At 35.3% G+C, this 17,893-nt stretch overlaps 1 long non-coding RNA gene across 1 annotated transcript in view; it reads right to left on the bottom strand.

Moving 5' to 3' along the window:
• Positions 1-15,347, bottom strand: part of LOC113603870 (uncharacterized) — a 39,197-nt gene extending 23,850 nt beyond the window's left edge. The window contains exon 1 of the long non-coding RNA XR_003425635.2: positions 14,843-15,347. This is a non-coding gene — a long non-coding RNA (uncharacterized LOC113603870). The remainder of the gene's footprint in view (positions 1-14,842) is intronic.
• Between the last annotated feature and the right edge of the window lie 2,546 nt (positions 15,348-17,893).

Genomic DNA, 17,893 nt, shown 5'->3' with positions numbered 1-17,893 from the left:
AGATTTTCTTTTTTAAAGCATGAGAACACGAACTATGTTGATGTCCAATATCTTCCCTAGAGCTAACATTCAGTAAACATTTTAGATTGATTATTAAATGGCCACACTGTAACAATTTGATAGCACTGTCTGTGGGTGTAATTTTGTCCTTTTGTAAGGATCATTGGTGGCTACATTCATTTGGACGAAGGCCATTACAGACTGGACTTCTGTGCTACTGTAAATTGTCTTAAAGCCAAGTTCAGTGCATTTACTAAAGTGCTTTGAGATTAATTTTTTTTTAAGTTTGCAACCATTACTGATATACATTTTTGTCTGAAACAGCATTAGTGCTATTTAGATGGAATAGCAGAATATAATTGTTGATTAGGTAAAGCAGATAAAAACAAGAAACTGATGAGCCACAGGGAAATATGACTGAGAACAAATTGATTTCATAAAACAAATATAATTGGTGTGAAAATAAAAGGTGTATTATCCACACAGGTCAAATCCTATTATAGTGACTTTCAAGAGAACTCAGTATAGAGGAATTTTAAATAAATAAGTAAAATAAATGGGCTTTTCCATAGTGCTAATATATGTTCTGTCTCAATCTTCCTTGTAATGGAACTCATTAGAGAGATTTGACCTGCACATCTAAGAATTGATTACCCATGATAATGTGAGATCGGGCAGGCATCCTTTCTAGAATTAATACCATCTTGCATTTATAAAATGCTTTATTACATTGATGTTCCCCCCCCCCCCACCACCATCACTTATTATTCCATAGTTTAGGACAATAATGGAAGAAAAGCAGTTAGATGCACATGTGATGTCTGGTCTTTGGGTTCAAATGCTACTCCACCATGACAGGCATTGTGGCAGCTTGGGCTTACTACTTGGCCATCCTGTTTCTAAATTTCTTCACTTCCAAAGAAGGGATGATAATGGGACTTACATCACGGAAATTTTAATAGGAATTAGATGCACACTGTACATAGTACCATGATTTAAGAGGCTGTAAACACTTAATAAACATGCTTAGTGTCATGGGATGTGTGGGGTATGTGTTAGACTGTTCACAAATGAGGAGCTGAATAACAAAGGCTTTAAGTGCTTCTGTAGGAGGTTTGATGCCTTTCATTAAAGCAAATTGACTCAGCTTTATCTTTACCAGGACTTTTATCAGAACTGATGTTATTAGGCAAATGGAAATGTTGTGCTTTCATCTCTATATGTTTTCTTTTATCCAGTCATTTTTAGAGAGACACCTGAGAAACTGAAAGAATTCTACCTTATCATTCTAGATAATTTACTCCCTGAATCTGGATTACTCACTTCTTTTTTCAAGGCTCGGTTTCTGTTGTTTACTGGCAACAGTGAAAATAATATTATTTCACAAACCAGATAAACTCTTGAGTTTTTCAGATTTGACTCTAATAAATAAATTTCTCAAGTTAAAAGAAAAGAAATCCACATTGTGATCATAAAAAAATGTTGCATTTCATTTTATACGTGTTATTCAGGCACTGATGTTTCCTACTTCCTTTTGTTTAACATCCCATTTCAGAAATAGGTATAATGGAAATTCAGATGCATAAAATCAACTTAGCATTGACAGCAATTATGGAATTAAACTTTTCCCTACCAAGTCCAAATGTGATCGTTAATAATGTATTGTGTGCCAACATGCGCATATGTATAATGTGTCACGGCTTTACATAACGATAGACAAAATTCAAACCTGATATAAGTAAATATTTCTGAAAGTGGACATGATTTTCATTAAATCATTAACTTCACATTTTAAGTTAAGAAACTACTTTCTAGATTTAATATGATACTTTTATTTTTCTTCTTCATTCCTTCTTTCTAAAGATTAAGCTTATATGACTATTTGGATAAAATGATATTTTTATTATTTAAAAAAATTTTTTAAACATTTATTTATTTTTGAGACACGGAGAGACGCAGATCATGAGCAGGGGAGGGGCAGAGAGAGAAGGAGACACAGAATCCAAAGCAGGCTCCAGGCTCTGAGCTGTCAACACAGAGCCCTATATGAGGCTTGTGAGATCATGACCTCAACTGAAGTCAGACATCTAACCAACTGAGCCACCCAGGTGTCCCAAAATATTTTTTAAAAGAAGGATAAAGGAAATCACAGACATTTCTACAATTTCATATTATAGATAATTTGATAACACTTGATTTTTGTATTCTGTGGATATCTACCAGGCACTTTAATTTGGATCTCTTTTGTGTTTTTACAATATTCTGAAGGCAGAGATCATTTTGGTGGACAAATAAGCTTAAGAAATTAATCTGTAATTGTCTGATTTATGACACAATGTGAATAGCTGTTAGATTGTTGATCACAATTTCCTAAAAGGGTAAATTAAATCTCTTACATAGACTTTAGTAGAAAAAAACTCAATATAATTATAGCTCTTTATATTTCAAGTGCATTTTTGTAATTCACTTTATGTTTATTAGTTAACGCACTTGACATATTTTCTCCCATGGACTCCCATCACTCATGCTGTACTCTTGATTTTTGGACTTTTAGTATTACCTTTGCTTCTGACATTTGAATCTGAAAATTCGGTTCTGTATATTTAACCCCTGTGGGAGTTCAATATACATACACCACAGTCATAAACTAGTTTAAACCTAAAGCATAGCCTAAATTAGCAAGAGAATTTATAACTTGCTTCAGTTGTTCGTAAACAAGAAACTTGAACAAATTTGCATTGCTAAAATCCAGGGTAAAAATATTGTCAGAGTTCCTCAACAGTCTTTCAATGATCAACTTCCCTGTAATAAAAATAGTGGTAGTGCTAACTTGAAATACAACTTTGGTAATACTTTGAAGATGTCTATTTTGTAACTCTTAGTACTAAAGTCTAGATCAGCATCTGGGAAACCCCCACAGTCATATCACATGATTGCAGTAATAACAGTTAAGATCTACCCTTCAGAGAATCCCTTCTTTGGTTGTACAACCCAGTGGTTCCAGATTATTATGGAGTTTGTAAAGACTAGCCTACTTAAAAAAATTTTTATGAAAAAGTGACCATGTTGTTTCCTGACTTGACTTGGCTCAACAATAAAATGCATTGTCTGAATTATCTAGGCTTTCCTTACACTATATGATTTTACATACGATACTTCATGCAGGATATTAGCAGATTCACATGAAGAATATCCATCAGAAGGCACATTCAAGAATCAAAGTTTACATACAAAGGGATTTAACAAGTGAAAATTAAACATTTAAAAGGAATAGTTTTGAGAAAGTGTAAATATGACTGTGTTTCCAATAGGCTGGACCACTTGGCACATGTATACCATATTGAGATTATTTTGCAAGCACAGAATTCATTAATCTGTTAATAGTCTCAATTTCAGCTAATCATGCAGAGGTATGTCCTGGGACCTTGGAGGTCTTGTGTCCCTAATTCCCTAAACTATTGACAGGGAAATTGAGATCCCAGAGGAGTCACTCAGTTATTTAGTAACATATCTTCTTATTCCATACCTAGTGTTCTTTCTATTTGCTGTGTGACTCTAATGAGAAACTGACATCAAAATACTGAGAGATGTTAATAAATTGACCAGAGTTTTGGAGAAATGAGAATAAAAAAGACCTCAATGAATGGCACTATGAAATTATTTGGAAGGAGGGGTGCCTGGGTGGCTCAGTCCGTTAAGCGTCTTGACTTCGGCTCAGGTCATGATTTCAGTTAGTGGGTTCGAGCACCGCATTGGGCTCTGTGCTGACAGCTCAGAGCCTGGAGCCTGATTCAAATTCTGTGTCTCCCTCTCTTTCTGCCCCTCCCAGCTCGCACTGTCTCTCTCTCTCCCTCTCTCTCAAAAATAAGTAAACATTTAAAGAAATTTAAAAAAAAAGAAGTTATCTGGAGGAAAAGGATATTGGCAGCTAAAAGGCTAAGGAAGATGATAGGAAGCTGAGAGAGAAAAAAGAAAAAAGTTCCATAGATATTTAGTAAATATGTTTGCTGTTCTTTGGGCCATGTTATAGGAAAAGAGCTTTTAAAAATCAGTTTTCCCTGGGTGTTTGAGTGTTTCAGTTGGTTAAGCATCCGACACTTGATTTTGGCTCAGGTCATGATCTCACTGTCATGAGATAGAGCCCCGCATCCGGCTAAGTGCAGAGCTTGCTTGGGATTATCTCTCTCTCCCTTTCTCCGCCCCTTCCCCACTCATTCTCTCTCTCTCTCTCTCTCTCTCTCTCTCTGTCTGTCTCTCTCTCAAAATAAATAAATAAACTTAAAAAAAAGTTTTCCATACTCTTGAATTCATTTTATAGAAATAGAGTGATATCTTAGAATCGCTTTGCTGTACAAAAATTATAGAAGAGATAAATTCTAAATATACTGTATAGCAATTTATTCTTTTAAGAAATGGTGCAGTCAAAATTATTGTATTATGATTATTATTATCATAATTATTATTATTATTTACCCCTAACATAAAATATGAAAGGTCACATTTATTGAAGCTTACAGGATACTCTGGCTTGAACGAGAAAAAAAGATGGAATCCTACGTACTCATCTCTTACCATCTTTAAACTATCTTAGCCTACATATTGCCTGAAGTAAATATTTACTAGTGGTTAATATGGTCCAATCTTGAAATAACATGTAGTTCATAAATGAAAGTTGAAAAAACTGAGTTTGGTTGGAGAGCAAGCTCAAGTTATCTAACCTAGGGACTTCTTTGCATGTTTTCCCTTTAGGCACTAAGATCTTGACTTAATTTTGTGTGTGTACGTGTCTGTCCCAATATGTATGTATGTATGTATGTATTATTATTTTAAATATAATTTATTGTCAAATTGGCTAACATACAGTGAGTAAAGTGTGCTCTTGGTTTTGGGGGTAGATTCCCACGATTCATCGCTTACATACAACACCCAGTGGTCATCCCAACAAATGCCCTCCTCAATGCCCATCACTCATTTGCCCCTCTCCCCCTCCACCCGCATCAACCCTCAGTTTGTTCTCTGTATTTGAGTCTCTTATGGTTTTAAATTGACTTTAGGTATCTCTTGATACACCGCTACCTAAATAATTAGTAAGGGATCTATAGGGAAAAATATATTTAAACTCACCCTAATGTAATTCTGAAATTTTTTCTCTGAAGGTTATGTTTAAGGGAACACACACCATTAAAATTTGGAAGCAGATTTCCACTCTGATGCCTTCACAGGGGGGTACGTAGCATTAAAAGGTCTATATGGTAAGGCATTACCAAATAGTTTATGCAAATCTGTAGCAACACTGTCTTCAAATAAGGATCTCAGTTTCAATCCATTTTTCAGAAATGCATTTGCTCCTCTTTAGAGGGAAATCTGGCTCCACATGAAGAGACAAAGAACAATCCTAAAGTCAATGCTCATTTCTTTACCTATGATACTGTTGATATTTTCTTATCAAATCAAACCAAACATAACTTTGTGGCTCCTTAGAATATTTTAAAATAAGCATCCTTATGAGATGCTATAAGTGTAAAGTATGAAAATTAACATCCAGGCATGAAGTTGTCTATAATGCATGCTCCTTTATAAAAACAATACAATGAGAGCAATAGAGGTCGTGTTAAAGTATAAAGCTTTAACCATATTGCCAATCCTTTATGTAAAGTGAAAATAGTAAAGTGTGCAGGACTCGATTCTACAGAGTTTGAATAAAAGGGAGACAGACATTTTCTCAATTTCTGCAACCAAGGGAGTTAGTCGACGTGGGGTAAAGAAATTTGTTAAGTCTTTATATTAAATCATCATTACAGTTTTTTAACTACAAATGGATAAATGCTATTTCCAACAAATATGTTCACTTGAAAAATTCTCAATAATTTTAAGGTAAATTTAGAAGCAGCGAATTTAGGAACTTCATATTTGATATTTCATCCATTTTGTACTGCTTGTGGTACATAACTAGGTGATTAAAAATGAAGATATAAAAGATAGCCTAGCAAGTAAAAAATAGTGATTACTTCTATATCCAAAGGGACATCAAAAAATGGAAAGGGGGCTGGGGTTTTCAACCATAAATTTATGCCATTTAAAGAATTGTCAATTAAACAAAACACTCAGCAGAAAGATAAAATAAAAGTGTAAATCTTTTAGTGTATTCTATAGGTGAATAGTTCTATTTTCTCCCTTTATGTTTACATAATTAATTTTGAGTCATTTTATATGCTTTAAGCATGTTAGCTATCATTCCAGAGGCATAAACCTGGCTATTTTATTCAAAATATCGATTAATGAATAGTATAAATGGATTTTCTCTTATAGTTATCAAACACTATGCAAATACAGAAATATACTTCATAGAAATGTTGAAGTAAACAAGTTATACTATATCCCAGGAGCGAATACTAAGGCATTTCTGTCCTCTTCTCTTAGCTAATGCAGTTTTTAGAAGTAAAATTCATCCTCTAGGAAAACAGACAAAACCAAAAACAAAACCTAGACCATAAGAGCGTCAGGTATTATAAGAGTGTCTATGTAAAAATTTAAACAAAATCATTATATATGTTTTTCTATGTTAACTTCAAAGATAATTTGTTTAGATAGAAATCACTATCTTAAATATTCTTACAAAAATTTATCATAAAAAAACTTCACCATAACAGCAAACGTACCAAGCTGGTTTAAATGTAAGTTGCGCTTCGTTATATCTCGAAGAACACCTACAGTCATTGTTTACGAATTATAAAAGAAAGTGGATGTAAGTTTACAGATCTTAACGTTTTGTTTTTTTTTTTTTTACACGCGGGCATGGTGACTACTGGATTGCTTTTTATGCTAAGAGCACTCTGTTCATTCACAATTTGAAGCTTGCACATAGTGTCCAATAATGGTAAAGCACTTGCAAAAATGTTGCACCTGGGACAGGGAGGAGTGAGGAGAGCAAAGGTCAAATCCAGGCCTTAATAAGCATTGACTACACAGACTTTAGACTCAGTGAAAAGTCCAGACGACCCCTGCAGCGTCATCTTACAGCTCTGATTTTCTTCTTTTCAAGATGTAGTATAATCCATAAATACAACCAAATCACTAGCAGCTTAGGCTTTGGTTTGATTTTTATCTTCCAGGGCTTGTTCCCCACCTCTTCACAGAGATTTGAAAAATTAACCCTTTTCTGTCCTCAGACTAACCAAAGAATGAATTTCTTCCCGGTCACTGTTGTCAGCTTAAATCTTTATGTCCTTTCAGGGTGAGGGGAACACATTGTGAAGTGCTTACAACAACCAGAGCATTGGCATTTTCTCCCATTTAACGTGGACGAATATCCTAGCGATGGCTGATAGTACCAAGGCAATCAGACGACTGTACAAATCAGTGAAATATGTCTCTTTTACGAATGCTTCTAAACAATAAACATAATACTTAAAACCTTAAATAGAATTTTGGTTCAGTTCTGGTTTCCCATCACACAGAGAGGTTGCATTTACCTACAGATTACTAGATAACCCATATGCATGATAAACATATAATTAACTCGAATCAACTTTTTGACATATTCGCCTCGTTTTGGGTCATCTGGTGCAGTTTGCTCTCTCATATGCTTATGGACATAATCTCTTTTCATACCGTTGTCCTATTCAGCATTTGCTGAGGGAGAGGTTAGGCCCTTTAAATTAAAACAGTAAATTTCCCTGCAGGAAATACACCAAATCAAGTATGAGTTGCAGGAATGAAGAGTCCACCACAAGTGCATTACTTAAGAGAAAACTTCCACTCCGAAGTGGGCATAGTCCACTTGCTGGAAGTGAGAGCTGTCCAATCAAATTCAGTGCAATCTTGTTATTCTGTTTACAACACTGCAGACTTCCAGAATGCCAAAGACATCTGCGTCTGCTCCTACACTTATTCTTTTGAGGTCACGTAGACCCGGTTGGCCCCACTTCCTTCACAGTTTAAAAATATAAAATTAAAAAAAAATACAGCTCTGAGTGTGAACCGTAGCTGCATAATTAAGGATGAGGCAAAGTCTTACCTAAGCAGAAATGGCTGTGAACATGGCAAACTGGGTGGGAAGCAAGTGTTCAGATGTGTGCTATAGTCTGGGGAAAGATTCTTCAGAAGGAACGTGAAAACAGATACAAATGCAGCCCCCAGAGAATTAAAGGGGCCTGGGTTTCTCAAGGATCTCTGTTTCTGACTGATGATCACAGGCTTACAGAACAGCAGAGGGGATATAGTGAGGGGCAGACATCTTACACAGCTGCAAAGCTCCCAAAACTGATTATAGTTTCTCCTGTGCTCTTCATCTACAGAATTAGGATAAACAGGAAAACAGAGTAGCAAGTCTCAATCATGACCCCATATAAATAAAAAGAGTAAAGCTCATTTAAAATGCGTGATTATCTATGATCCTGCAGAATCGAGGTCTATTTTTCAGAATAACATGGAAGAGGAGAAAGTGGGAGTAACTCCCAGTTGTATTCCTTGTTTTTACCTGTTTTGACCATCTTAGCTTCAACCATTAGAAATTACTCCGCCAATATAATTTTCACTATTTTTCTCAAGATCCCGTTATCCATTATCTCCTACATAAGAGCCACATTCACTTTCATTTGGAATCTGTTATTTTTAGGAGTAAAACTAAGCTAAAAATATGTATAATTTTTAGACTTTGTGTTTCTTAGGTTTTCTGTTTATATTTTGATGTCTCAAGTCCCTAAATATATTTTATTCATTTCGGGTAGTAGAACAAAAATGTGCTAAATCCCTGCCATATATATTTTTTCTAATTGATTTTTATGATTCACAAATCAGGAGGAAAATTTATAAAATATGAGACACCTTAACTAACACATATATTTGATGCAATGGGAGTTTTAATATTTTGTTAATACAAATTGACTCATATATATATAATATACATATATGAAAATCTCAGAAATTTAAGTTTTACAAGGTGCATAAAGAATTGACTTTATACGTTGGTGGCATAGAACATGCCTTCATAGATGTGAATCCCATGACCAACCGCATGTCAATTTTTGTGTACTTTTGATGCAAAGAAATTCGTTTTGATCTTATCACTCATAAAAAGCATTTTTCAAACAATTGCACTAGTGTGGCTTTTGATTAGGCATCCCATTTTTGATAACTAGTGGATAAAAGGTTACCTGGATAAGAATGAGCAAAGAATTCCAAAGTGTTGCTGTGAGGCCAGTGTTTTCTCAATAGCAATGATAATTAATTCAGAGTTTTTCTTATCTCTAGCATGTATTTTAAAAATCTGCACCTTTGGTACGGGTTTCTGTCTTTATTAGTCAAAATAATGTCTGTATCTGAAGGATAATTTGTTTTCATCTAACACTTTTGCCATTCTAAAATTACATTTTTAAAAAGGGAACATCTTTGACTTTTTGAAGTAATAAACTATGAAGAAAATTATTTGAGTCAAGAACTTGTCAAGAAGAAAAACACCCTAAAAATTCACATGCCCACTTTACCAGCATATATGATTTGCTACTTAGCCATTGACCCTATAGATCATCTTCAATGTTTGGTATCTTTTACAAATCCAAGTCCAAATGAAATCTCCAGAAAAAAAAAATTATAAATATAATGACTTCACATGTAATGGACCAGGAATTTTATATAGTAGATACTTTCAAGGTAAATTTAACAGTATATATGTGTTTCAATAATAATGATGTGTTCAAATAAGTTTAGTATCATAATTCTTTCATCTTAATTCAATCATTATGCCAATGTTGTAATGTTTTTTTAACCCATAAATTGCTTAGCAGGTAGTTGAAAGACTATGGAGGTGTGTGATAACTTTTTTTGATTACTTATGAAATGGCAGAAACACCCGACTCAAATAATTTGCATTGAGCAATAATCTTGTAGCTATATTAATATGACTAAATATTAAATGTTTTCAATTAGTTTAGATTGACTAGTAAGGGGAAAACACAAAGACAAAACTGAGGCAGTGAGCCTCACAATGCCTCCACTGATTTCTCCACTGGCCCTTCCTTTGCACATGGTCAATTAGAATTGAAAATCCTGAGCTGATTTCATTCGCTGGAATTTTTAAGCAGGTCAGGAAGAAAGATGTTATTGAAAGGAAAAGTCTCATCTAAATAAGAAAGGAGCACGTGGCCATCTGGTCTTAGCTATACATATAAAAAGTTATTTCAGCTGAACTGCAGACTTGGTGTTTAAAAAGATGTGCCAAAAACCAACCCCAAATCTGTTTACGGTAAAATATCCCAAATGTTTCTTTTTAAACCTCCAAATATGCAATACACAGATCATTTCCTATCTGTGATTCATGAGCCCATTTGACCCCAGCGCCTCACTGAGCTTGACTGAGTTTCAGGCAGTGGAACATTCAATCACTCTTAGAATACTATTCCTTAATGGGATATCAACAGGACCGTGGGTCTTTCGAAAACTGTGAAAATAACTTGGATAGTTTTCACTCAAATTAATTTTGAGGGCTGTCTGCAGGTAGATTTGACAGAATAAAATCTGAGGCATGAAGCAGCCAAACCAATTTTCCTTCTTTTCTCATTGTGACTTGAGGTTCCTGGGCATTCTCTTTGCGGTGCTCAGACATCCACTCAAAATAACTTCAGGCCTCAAAGCCTAAAGGCTAAGTTAAAAAAAAAAAAAAAAACCCAATCTGTCTTTTCATAAGAGAAACTGAGTGTGAGTCTACTTTTAGAAACCATCTTCATAATGTAAAGAAACAAAGTTTCTTTAAATAACATTGTATACCTCTTGCCACATTAGAGTCGTCTCTATTTGGACATGATTGAAATATAGTTTGATATGAGGCATTTGCAATAATTACATCATCAACACATTAATTTTGCCATTATCTGACTATGCCCTTCTGCTAGCATAGACATAGCTAGTTGACCTCCCCATGTAAATTTCATTGTGTTAAAATATGTTAATATCCTAATGCAACAGCATTTAAAAATAACTCTCGTTATAATAAAATACCAACAATTATATTTGGTCATCAGACTCTCTTCAAATACATTTTATATATACTGTATCTACACACATGTGCAAGAATACACGATTATAATATCAACATATATGCTAAGCAAGAGTGTAGGTTTTCACTAAAGTCTTCAGAAAAATAATTGAATTAAGAATATTCTCATATATGAAACACAACAATCTTGACAGATCTCTGACATAAGATATCATTGGTTGTTTTTGTATATTTACTATGTTTGTTCTGCCATTTCAAATAAATCATTACTATTGTGTAAGAAGAATAAACTGTACTATAGTAAATTGTTCTTTCTCCTTTATGCTCTGAAAAACCATTTGTTCTTGAATTGGCGTTACGTAGTTCAACTATTTCAATCAAGTCCATTATCTTCTTCTCTTTGAAAGATGCCTCTTTAGTAACCTGTATTCCCAGTGGGCAATGTCATGTTTTGTTTTTAGAAAGTAGGTGAAATTTAAATCCAACAATTTTTAATTTTTTATGTTTGATAAAATAATTCTTAACTCATCCTCAGGCAAGAACTCCACTATACGCTGGAAAAACTATTTATGTAAAAATTATGGAGTCAGGCCCAAAAATTTCTCAAAAAAGTTATTTATTAGTTCACACTGGAATCTTTACCCCACAGAATGTCACCTAACTTGTGTGGCTTGTTTTTTCTAAGTACAAAATGTGTCCATTCTTTGAGCTATATACTTTTCTCAACAAAAGTAACATGAAAGCAAAAAAAGAACAAAACACTTTTTCTCTTGTTTTAAAACAATTACACAATACATCGGCAAGGTTCATCTCATTAATTTGTATGTTGGTGTATAAATAGTGCTGTTCATATACATGTGTCTTACAAATCCTTTCAAAATTAATCCTTTTCCAAGTGTGCAAGAAGGGAGCATTAAGTTCAATTTCCAAAATTTAAAACAGAATTTATCGAATGTTTGGCATATAAGAACTGGTTAAGTATACCTGGCCATTCTAGAATAATAGAGATTAATTTAAATTACATATAAAAACTTAGTAATGAAGAAACATTATGTATGCAAAGTTGTTCTGTATTGATGTCTCAGATATGGCAATATGTTTCAGTAAAATTATTCAACTTTGTTCTATTTGAGTAAAATAAAATAGTACAAGTAAATACACACATTATTAACAATCTGGATACTCCTTTGGTGGATAACTGTCTAGTGTAAAACCCACAAAATAAACTTGAAAACAGATATAAGCTCTACACCGGCCCACAAAATTTTAACCAAATTGACATCTAACCCAGAGCACATGAAATAAGCATTATATTTAAATCATTTGCATATATTCTTTAACCAATAAGTTGAGAGTGAAACGATTTAATATTTGCAAAAATTGAAATGGCAAATAAGAATCACCAAGTCATAACATCTAACAGCATTATAAGATTTTTATCCAAGTGATTGCAAAATGTTCTGGAGTTTTACCTCCTATTCATATCATTGAAATTCAACCACCTCTGAAACGTTCAACCAGCATATTAGTAACGCTTCCCAGAACGAAAAAACTCTGCCTGACTACATATATCTTTATAAACATGCCCATGCTGCCCCACAAACACATCTTCAAGAAAGAGATAGCTACAAATAAAATAGTCCTTTCCTGTGGGTGTTGGTTAACCCCACAAACATGTGAACTTCCTATGGGCACACACCCAACAGACATTGGCGATTAGGTGATTGAGAATGTTGCCCACAAAGGCGAAATTTTATATGTGATGACATCACCAGCAAACCCGGGTTTCTCTGTGATATAATGATATAATTGCCTGGCTGAGTGTGTCTCTTGAGTGTGTGTGTGTGGGGGGGGGGGGGGGGAGACAGACCAGAGAGCCTTAAAGAACAGCATCATCAGAAATGCTATAACCTTCTGCAAGGTTTGCAAGAATCTTTCCACAGACCTTTGACTTTTTCCAGATTTCTTACAGCTTAAGTTCATTCAAAAATGCATTTCCCGCACAGGCAAATTATGTTTTGTTTAGTTAGCACACTGTTAATCCTAAAATATCCCCCCGATGGGTCTGCTGAGATGAGATTTCTATACCAAATGAGGCATGTGTATCTGTATAATGTGATGCAGGACTTGCAGGGTCCCTTGAGACCTGCCTTTGAAAGGATAAGACGTCTTGGTTGTAAAGGTAATGAAAGGGTTAAAAATTGAGGCTGTCTGGGGTAAAAGAAAGGGGATATTGTTGTCTTTAATCTTTCCGCAGTATGTGTAAGACTTCCATCCCGGATCTGCACATAGCAGCGGAATAGGCTCGGCATGCATTGCGTGCAAGCTCCTTGATTGTAGAGGGGGGAAAAAAACCTGGCTGGAGTCCAGACAGGCTGGAGCTCTGTTGATCATTATGTCTAGCCTTCAGGTGTCTCAGCACACAGTGGGCGGCGGTGGGGGAGGTGTAGATAACATGAGAGCAGACAAAGAAAAAAAATGGTGTATTTTAAAAAGATTATGCGAAAATTTGTGTCCAAGTCCTCTTTAAAAAATGAATCCTACCGTCTTGGACTTTTATAATTAGAACGCAAGCTCTGCTCTGGCAGATCTCTTTAAGCCATAATTAGTTATGTCTGGAGCCTTTGAATAATTCCTTTCAATAATTGATGGAGTTGATACTCTCTTTTAAAAATAAGGAGGGCAATGTTTTCTTACAAACTCTCTTTTTGTTGGAGGCTTTGTCGTTCAAAATCTTCATCAGTCACAATCACGTCGATTTGATTTGCCTTTTAATTTCTTATGAGACTCAGCTTATAACTTTTTAAGAATTTGGATGATTCTAGAAGTAAAAGCATAATGCATTGCTAGATTACCCTAGCTGAATGTAAAAAGAAAGCAATAATACAGGATCATTCTCCCCCATTTGTTTCCAATTATTTTATAAATAAATAAAAAAAAAACTGGTTTGTACGTCGCTTCTGTTTGAAACTCCATCAAAAAAACCTTACCAAGAATGTGAGATGCTAAGCATATCTTTTGCCTTCTGGTAAGAAGAAATCCCAAATTATTTTATTCTTCAAGCATTCTTATATAAAGAAGCTTCCGCATGCTTCCTCCCCACCCCCACATCCTCACTCCACCCTATTAGGAATTTCAAAAAAAAAAAAATCTTTATACATGGAAGGCTGGATCCTGATACAGAAAGCTGTCTTTTCCTTCTGTCTTTACACTGACCACTTTACACGGTCACCTTTCACTTCTGCCGGGACTTTATTTCACATTTTGTGGACTAAAATGCTGAAACCAGTTCAGTCTCTATCATTATTATGAAATGAAAAGTGGTAGTTAAAAAACATAAATAAAAAGAAAGCTCTGGCTTGAAGCCATTGTTCAGAATTTCAGAGCTATTTGCCCCCAAGTGTCTTAACAGTCTTTCATAGCTAATTATAATAACTGTCAGATGTCTGGAAAGTCTATGGTACCCTTGTCAGTGGAGTCAGCAAAGTTTGTCTTTTATTTTTCTTGGGGACAGATCAGATCTGATTAGACATAAAGAATGAAAAGAAGTGAAGTAAGTACATATGTGTGTGCCTTCATTTTTTCTTATGAACAAAGCAGCATACTGGAGCAATGTTCCGGGGTGCAGCTTCCTGCAGCTACTCTTTGGAATGCCTGACTTTTATTTTTAATTCTTTATCTTTAACGTAATAAAGCATGCAACAATTGTCCCTGAAACATTTTCCTGCCTGCTGAATACCTTTCCATACACGTATAAAAGAGTACCCTAAAAAAATCTTCAAATATTTGATGCTTATGACATAAAACTATTTTAATCAGTACACTTGACGGAAAGAAATGTATACTTACAATTTCAAAATGGTTATTTGTGCTAGTTCCTTGTCCCCGGAGGCATAGCAGAGGCTTTTGCCAGACTGTCCCTGATGCAGGTGCAGAATCCCCGTTTTCATGACGGAGGGAGGTAGGAAAGTGCTTCATAAAGTCACTCAGAACTCAGCCACTTGTGCTCAGGCATCCTTGCTCCTGTGAAAGCTGTACTATCTGCAGTTCTGAATTGAACTAAATTACAGCCCATGTGAAAGACAGAGGCAGCGAGTCATGTGGGAGATACACAGCCATCCTATTGGCCACCAAGACATAGCTTAGGCATTCTGCCTTTTCCACCATTGGTGAATAGTTAAAACTGAAAGCATCTGGATCCTCCTCTTGAGTTTATTTGTCCTTTATGTGTGGAAGAATGACTGTAGGATTTTACAGTGACAGAATTAGTTAAGAAAGGGACTGAAGTCATCCTTCACAGAAACCAGTGGGAGGAGATTGGAAGCTCAGCTTTTTCAAGATTTTTCTTTCCTTTTTATCCCCCTGCCCTGCAGTTTTGTCTGTGATTTGCCTGGTTGCCTGTCAGAAAAACGTGTGTGTGTGTGTGTGTGTGTGTGTGTGTGTGTGTGTGTTTTCCCAGTTAACTTTGGAGGTGACAGAAAGTAAATTCTCATCTCATTCCTTTGTGGAACTCAATCACATTTGGAAGCACAAAATCATTTTCTTTTTGTCAATCATGAATTTTCAGATTTTATTTTGATACACAAGCTTTATGCAGTTCTAAACTAGCAGACTAAATTATTCAATAGTGACCCAGAAATAGAATTAACTTTTTTGAGTTGCTGCTGAAAGCAGGGGGAAAAATAACTCTGGAAAACATTAAAAGGCAACAATGTCAAAGAAATCAAAGTAAGGGCTTCAGCTAAGCAGGGCTGGAGAGGAAGTATAATTTTTCTAAAGTCATTCTTTAATTTAGCACTTACGGTAATGCAAAACTGTAATAATACTGACAGCCAGAATTTATTTTTCAGTCACTTCAGGATGATTTCATTCACCCGATTCCTAAAAATCACTGGTGCATAAGATTTAGGGGTACAAGTTACCCAAGAGATGATCAAATCCCATATTTCTAGGGTTGAAGGTGAGGAAGGCGGTCTCTGACAAATACTAACTCTATCCATTCACACTGATCCGCAGAGTTACGCAAAATAAATGGATAGCGAAGTGAATAGGAGTTCGCTCTTTCTTGTGTGCCTACCAAGACATAATCACTCTTGTTTAATTCAATCATTACAACAATCCATAGAGTCCCTTTTATTACTTTGTTTCTCTGTGGCAAAGACAGATAATTTGCTACCATGTTTTGAACCCATATTTGACTGATTTCATGTCCTTGTTTTTCAAATAGATATGTTCCCTTCTAAAACAATAATGGTTATCTCTTATAGGTATCTTCCTTTTGTGTATGCGAGGTAATGTGCACAGCACTTCACATCATCTTGTTCAATCCTTACAACTATTAATAGGTTAGTTACTCTGTTATCCCCACTTTGTAGATGAGAAAATGGGGTTTATACTACCCAGTGTCATAAAGTTGGTAATTGGTGGCACTTGATTCAAACCAATTTTCATCCATTTTACTATGCGTTGTATAGAGATTGTCATCATGATGTTGAATAAGATGATATATTTTCCCTTCCTCCTTTCCTTCCTTCCTTCCTTCCTTCCTTCCTTCCTTCCTTCCTTCCTTTTTCTTTCTGGTATAATATATTTGAATGTTTCGGCATAAACAGAGAATATACAGTCATGTAAGTGTGCTTAGATCAGACCTAGACCATACCATTAAAAGTGACCCTAATGTGACTATAAATAGGCATTAGCGTAGCAGGCATGGAGCCATATTTTTCTTTGGGCCTCAGGAGAGAGCCCCTCCATAGAATCTTGTAACAATAGAAGCTTCCATATTTGTTGAAGGAATGCATTTTCCGAGAACATTAGTCTGGAGTTTAAGGAGTCTTGCAACTGGTTTGGAGCTTGAAACCCATGAATTAATAGGATCAGACAAGTCATGGATCCTTTCCAAAATGGCATCAAAAATTCCATTTCTGCTAGGGAAATATCAAGAGTCCTCCTGGAGTTTTTTGAATGTGTCCCTCCTCCAGCCTAAGGAACTTGCATTCACTCCTCCTCATCTCCATGTGGCCTATTTGTAGACTGGAGGCAATTCCTGAAGGAAATATGACTGCATCCTCACCACCTATGCAATCTAAAGTACACACTGCTATCTCCTAGAGTGTGTTGTAGCTAGAATAGGTTATGCAGGTCCTAAGTAGAATTAGAAGATAATTTTTAGTCCTCTTCTTTTTGAATATTTTTTTCATTGAGTGGTGCTTAGCTTCCCATAAATTGTTGCCACCCCATCCAGAATTTTGCTAGTTCTGTCTTCTCATTCAACACTCAAGTGATAATATTATGTTATCCTATTTTTATTAAGTTTCTCTACTATAGTGTAAATATTTCAAGGGCTGAATTGTATTTCACTATTTTTAATCCCTCTTAATTCCTATCATAGTAGAGATAATTTTTGCTGTTTTTTTGTTTGTTTTGCAGTGACCTATTCACTGGTGGCCAACAGATCACAAAAAAAATCTGATAAATAATGCTAGTGTGTTAAAAAGAATATGTTAAAATAAAGTCCAAATAAATGAATCAGACACTGGAGGACAAATAGGGAAACTATTTTGAGACCACAGATTCTCACCAATTTTGGTCTAAATTAATCATACAGGACACTTACTCTGATTTAAATTAATGGTCGCAAGATTGGCTCACAGTTACCTAACTCCTCCTTGTTGTCTTCAGTCCTTATTCACTGAACACAAGGCTTCTGGGTCTCAGATTCCCCCTTCATCTCTAGTTCTGCCATCACCCTGGTTGAGTTCAATGCTCATACAGGCAATCCAATCAACACTCTAATATCTGACTTCACTGATCTCAATTCTGATGATGGGGCCGCCTCCACTCCCACTACAATCACTCCACACAAACTGTAGATTGGAAAAGTGTACTGTTAATACTGCA

The sequence above is a fragment of the Acinonyx jubatus genome, chromosome E4 (assembly GCF_027475565.1).
Source record: "Acinonyx jubatus isolate Ajub_Pintada_27869175 chromosome E4, VMU_Ajub_asm_v1.0, whole genome shotgun sequence".
NCBI classification, from domain to species: Eukaryota; Metazoa; Chordata; class Mammalia; order Carnivora; family Felidae; genus Acinonyx; species Acinonyx jubatus.
Note: the sequence above shows the minus strand (reverse complement) of the source record. Positions and strands in the feature narration are given on the sequence as shown.